At 40.0% G+C, this 6,000-nt stretch overlaps 1 protein-coding gene across 3 annotated transcripts in view; it reads right to left on the bottom strand.

The window, feature by feature from the left end:
• Nucleotides 1-1,325, bottom strand: part of LOC139416575 (tetraspanin-18B) — a 105,977-nt gene extending 104,652 nt beyond the window's left edge. For 2 of the 3 annotated variants that reach the window (XM_071165409.1, XM_071165400.1), the window contains exon 1: nucleotides 999-1,306. The gene's annotated coding sequence lies outside the window, so the exon portion shown is untranslated. Of the gene's footprint in view, nucleotides 1-998 lie in introns of all 3 variants that reach the window. The other variant, XM_071165418.1, reaches the window with a different exon arrangement.
• Nucleotides 1,326-6,000: the final 4,675 nt, after the last annotated feature.

Below are 6,000 nucleotides of genomic sequence, written 5' to 3' on the forward strand. Positions count from 1 at the left end.
GAACCCCCTGGGCCGCGCGCGTTACGCTGTCACTTCGCGTGGGAAAGATGCCGTCTTGAAGACTGATGTACTGATTGACTGGCAAACATCGGCTTTCACTCTTAACTCTCCAATATCGGCCGGCTGCCTGCTCTCTCAAAGGCAAGCTAATTGGTAAATATGTCAACGGTGTCAACGGTGTTCCTCATACCAGAGATTAAATGTGTCTTGCAAGATAAATGGTAGCATCATAAATGTTTTGGTCATACGAAATGAATGTATCCTATCATTAGTTTATTCTACAGTGTTAAAGTAGGATATATTATGTTCAATATAACGTATGCACTCCACTGACAATAAGGTTTATATATTGAAAAATGAGGCTAGGTATAGGCTAAAGCAAAATCGATTGTTGAAAGTTCAACGGGCATTTTTATAATTCCGTTTTTGACTCCGCGTCCACACCTAACGTTAACGATGTCCACATATCTGAGTTAATACTGATACAGTCTTGAACAATGCACACTGCTCGACGCCGGAGAAATTGGATACATTTATGAATCCAACGTTCCAATATGTAGCAAAGATTTCCTTTGCGCAATACTGACATTTAATTCAGCAGATAGTCTTTTGCTTGTTAAAATTATTGAACAAATGTTGTGGTGGTGTAATAAAGTGTGCATACGACGGTCAGAAAAACCACCTATACTTGAGCAAACTAGAACAATAGTCGACAGCTGCATTAGTCCATTAGTCTAATCCAAACCATTTCCAAATCAAAACATTGCGCACAACATAGACAGTTAATAAGACATGAATACGTTATACCACAGAACCCCGTCGCAAGATTAGAAGATATGGGATAACATTGTTTACATAACAGTTTTCTCCATCACTTCATGTTGCTCTCTATAATTACTTTTCAAGGAACACATTTGGATTCGGTTCAAATTCCACAGGTCGCAATAGTTTTGTTGTTCTATTGAGATCGACTAAAGAGAGACATTGACTGTTCTTACCTCAAAACTGCAGCTTAGTCCAACACCTCTGCGCGAGCTTTCTGGTGCTCTCTCCACAAAATATGTAAGATAATAGAATTATGCACTAAAATCAGAGCAGAAAAAAACGAAATAAATATTCTAAGAAAATAGCCAAGTAGGAGATGTGTCCAAGAAAATAACAACAAGCCTTAGACTTCAGTCTTCAACAAATAAATTCCAGAGCCGAAGATAACTATAGCCCCAATTTGGTCATGCTGTCTTCCAGACGAGAGAGAGATTGGAATGCAAACAGTTTTCTTCCTAACTCACTGAACGAACCACACGCTGAAAAGCTCTGGAGTCATCCACACGTTATTCAGCCCTCGGGGCGGGCACTCAGCTTGCAAGACACGCCCCTTTAACTCCTTTATTTCAGTTGAATTAGATTGTATCTTCTAAACACAAGGTAATGATAACTTTACTCACAGGTGAAAGACTATGATAAATTAAATGCAATTTGGTTCACTGATTATTTAGAGCGGTGCGGCTGGGGTGATGGAAGTGTTTTCTTTTCAGGCATGTCCATAATGTCACAAATCTACTACAGATGGGAGAGCAAGGTAAGCAGGTATCCAGGCTGATCTTTTTCCTTATCTCAGAAGATCGTGACACTGACATTCCCTGTGGCATAGGTGATACCCCCAACTGCATTCCCTTGTGTTTTACTCTGTGTTTCCTTATCCCTTTTCCCTCTATTTGCCTAACCCCAAACAAGAACATTTCAATACAGAGAGAAAGTATCAGGATCTTGAGTAGAAGAAACTACTTGTTAAATGACCATCAAAATGGAAGTGTGTGTGTTGTGTGTGCATGTGGGTATGTGTGTGTGATAGCAGCTACATGATAGCAGCTGTCTGGTGTTTTAGGCACAGGGCTCAGAGAGGACAGAGGTCCACGTTTGTCACACACAATAAGGTCAAAATACTGTTTTTGGGGAAGTCCACCAGATCAGTTAGTTCTGTTGGGTTTTCCTCCACTATCCAGTCATCAGAACCTGGGGTGAGTTGACTGTTTCAGCCATTATTGATTGATCACATTAACCCTGATAGGAAACAAAGAAGTGAGTAGGCTTGGCCCAAATGGGCTCTGGTCAAAAGTAGTACGCAACATAGGGAATAGGGTGGTATCAGGGATGCAGACTCCATGGTCCTTGAGTTGTTGCTCTGTGCAATAGAGGTGTGAACTCTGTGTTTACTCTTTCACGCACCACACTCTCAGTAACAGACTGGGTCATTCTTTAACTTCACTGTGTTTGAAGTGAATGGCAAAAGGGCATAGATAGGCTATTGTGGGCATTGGTTATGCAGAATGGCATATATATTGTGGTACATTAACTAGCACAGAGGAGAAACTAAAGATCCTGACTAAATACTAGCCATTTTGAGTCCATTTGAATGTCGCACACAGACATAGGGCAAAGATATGATCAGCCTTATGAGACATTATAAAGGCTCATACATTCTTATAACAAGTTATAAAGCGTAAAAACTGAACTAAAGTGCAAGTTTAAACATGATAAAATAGATGTGAACAGGCAATGACTACTGGAATACCAACTGAACACTGTCACTTTCAGAATATAAAATCATAGCATTGGTGTCCACACTTTAACAATGGATACAGTGTCTGGTATTAAAACTTCTTTGGGCTGCAATCCCGTTAACGGGATCGATATGACAACAGCCAGTGAAAGTGCAGGGCGCATAAATTCCTCAAACATACATGTATTTTATAGCGTTTTAAAGGTAATATTGTTGTTAATCCCACCACAGTGTCCGATTTCAAATAGGCTTTACAGCGAAAGCACCACAAACGATTATGTTAGGTCACCACCAAGCCAAAGAAAAACTCAGCCATTTTTCCAGCCAAAGAGAGGAGTCACAAAAAGCACAAATAGAGATAAAATTAATCACTAACCTTTGATGATCTTCATCAGATGACACTCATAGGACTTCATGTTACACAATACATGTATGTTTTGTTTGATAAAGTTCATATTTATATAAAAAATTCGGAGTTTACATTGGCACGTTATGTTCACTAGTTCCAAAAACATCCAGTGATATTGCAGAGAGCCACATCATTTTACAGAAATACTCATAAATGTCGATGAAAATTAAAGTGTTAGATGTAGCGAGATTCGTCTTCCTCTGACGAGGAGTATGAAGGATCGGACCAATATGCAGCGTGGTACATGTCCATGTTGAGATTTATTAACACAAAAACCGAAATAACAAGAAGAACGAACGAAAACGAAACAGTTCTGCCTGGTGGAGACACAGAGACAGAAAACAATCACCCACAACTAAAATGGGGAAAACAGGCTACCTAAGTATTAATCTCAATCAGAGACAACGAACGACACCTGCATCTGATTGAGAACCATACCAGGCAAAACACATAAATACTGCATAGAAAAAAGAACATAGACTACCCACCCCAACTCACGAACTGACCAAACTAACACAAAGACATAATAAAGGAACTAAGGTCAGAACGTGACATTAGACATGGAAATATAGATATACCTCTCCTTACTTTACGGAAAAAGCAAACCATGCAATAATCTGAAACGCGCTCAGAAAACAAATAACATTTTCCGCCATGTTTGAGTCAACAGAAATCAGAAATGACATTATAAATATTCCCTTACATTTGATGATCTTCATCAGAATGCACTCCTAGGAACCGCAGTTCCTCAATAAATGCTTCATTTGTTAGATAATGTCCATTATTTATGTCCAAGTAGCTACTTTTGTTAGGGCGTTAGGTACACATATCCAAACGCTCGTGTAGGTCAGGACAAAAACTTCTAAAAGTTATATTACAGGTCGTAGAAACATTTCAAACTAAGTATAGAATCAATCTTTAGGATGTTTTTATCATGAATCTTCACTAATGTTCCAACAGGAGAATTGCTTTGTTTGTAGAGAAGCCATGGAACACAGGTCGCTATCATGTGAAATGCGCATGACCAGGACCTGGCTCTCTGCCAGTAACCTGACTCATTCAGCTCTTATTCAGCCCCACATCACAGTAGAAGCCTCATTCAAGTTCCTAAAGACGGTTGACATCTAGTGGAAGCCCTAGGCAGTGCAACTTCATCCATATCCTACTGTTAATGCAATAGGGGATGGGTTGAAAATCGACCAACCTCAGATTTCTCACTTCCTGTTTGGATTTCTTCTCAGGTTTTTGCCTGCCATATGAGTTCTGTTATACTCACAGACATCATTCAAACAGTTTTAGAAACCTCAGAGTGTTTTCTATCCAATACTAATACTATATTATGCATATATTAGCAACTGGGACTGAGTAGCAGACCCTCTGGGCACCTCTGGGCACCTTTCATCCAAGCTACTCAATACTGCCCCTGCAGCCATAAGACGTTTTTAACTAACTGACTGGCTGATTCTCAGGCTGTCCCAAATGGCACCCTATTCCCTATACAGTGCCTTTAGAAAGTAGTCATACCCTTTGACTTATTAAACAGGTCAGGCTGTTACATGTTGTGTTACAGCCTGAATTCAAAATGTATTACATTCTTCTTTTTTTCTAACCCATCTAATAACAATACCCCATAGTGACAAAGTGAACACATGTTGTTGTTTTAGCAAATGTATCGAAAATGAAATACAGAAATATCTCATTTATCATACGTATTCACACCCCTGAGTCAATACTTTGTAGAATGACATTTGACAGTGATTACTGCTTTGAGTCTTTCTGGGTAAATCCACACCTGAATTGTGCAACATTTGTTCATTATTCTTTTCAAAATTCTTCAAGCTCTGTCAAACTGTAACTCGGCCACGCAGGAACATTCACTGTTGTGTTTTAGGTTATTGTCCTGCTGAAATGGCTAGTACACCATCCACCGCTTCTGAGTATATTACTCGCTAATGTTCAGTCTCTGGACTATAAAGTAGACAAGCTCAAGGTGAGGATCTCCTTCCAGAGAGACATCAGGGACTGTAACATACTCTGTTTCACGGAATCATGGCTCTCTCAGGATATACCCCGTCCATACAGCAAGCTGGGTTCTCAGTTCATTGTGCAGACAGGAATAAAGAACTCTCCTGGAAGAAGAAAGGCGACGTATGTTTCATGATTATCTACTCATTGTGTGATTGTGATAACATACAGAAACTCAAGTCCTTTTGTTCACCCGACCTAGAATACCTCACAATCAAAATGCCAACCGTATTACCTTCCAAGATAATTCTCTTTGGTTATAGTCACAACCGTGTATATTCCCCCTCAAGCCGATACCACGATGACCCTCAAGGAACTATAATGGACTTTATGCAAACTGGAAACCACATATCCTGAGTCCGCATTTATTGTAGCAGGACATTTTAACAAAACAAATTTGAGGAAAAGGCTAATGAAAGTCTATCAACACATTGACTGTAGTACTCGCTTAGGAAAAACAATAGACCACTGCTACTTGCCTTTTTGAGATGCCTACAAGGCCCTCCCCCGACCTCCCTTTGACAAATCAGATTACAACTCCATTTTGTTCCTCCCTTCCTATAGGCAACAGGAAGTACCCATGCTAAGGTTTATTCATCGCTGCTCTGATCAATTGGAATCGATGCTTCAAGATTGTTTTGATCACGCGGACTGGGATATGTTCCAGGTAGTCTCTGAGAATAACATTGACGTATACACGGACACAGTGACTGAGTTCATCAGGAAGGGATGTTGTTCGCACAGTGACTAAAAAAAACTACCCAAACCAGAAACCGTGGATAGATGGCAGTATTTGCGTAAATCTGAAAGTGTGAACCACCTCCTTTAACCATGGCGATGTGAATGGGAATATGGTAGAATACAAAACAGTGTACTTATTTCCTCCTTAAGAAAGTCTAACAGGCAAAACATCAGTACAGAGCCAAGTGGAGTCGCAATTCAACGGCTCAGACACGAGACGTATGTGGCCGGGTCTACAGACAATCACGGACTACAAAGGGAAAAC

Source organism: Oncorhynchus clarkii, chromosome 1 (genome assembly GCF_045791955.1).
Source record: "Oncorhynchus clarkii lewisi isolate Uvic-CL-2024 chromosome 1, UVic_Ocla_1.0, whole genome shotgun sequence".
NCBI classification, from domain to species: domain Eukaryota; kingdom Metazoa; phylum Chordata; class Actinopteri; order Salmoniformes; family Salmonidae; genus Oncorhynchus; species Oncorhynchus clarkii.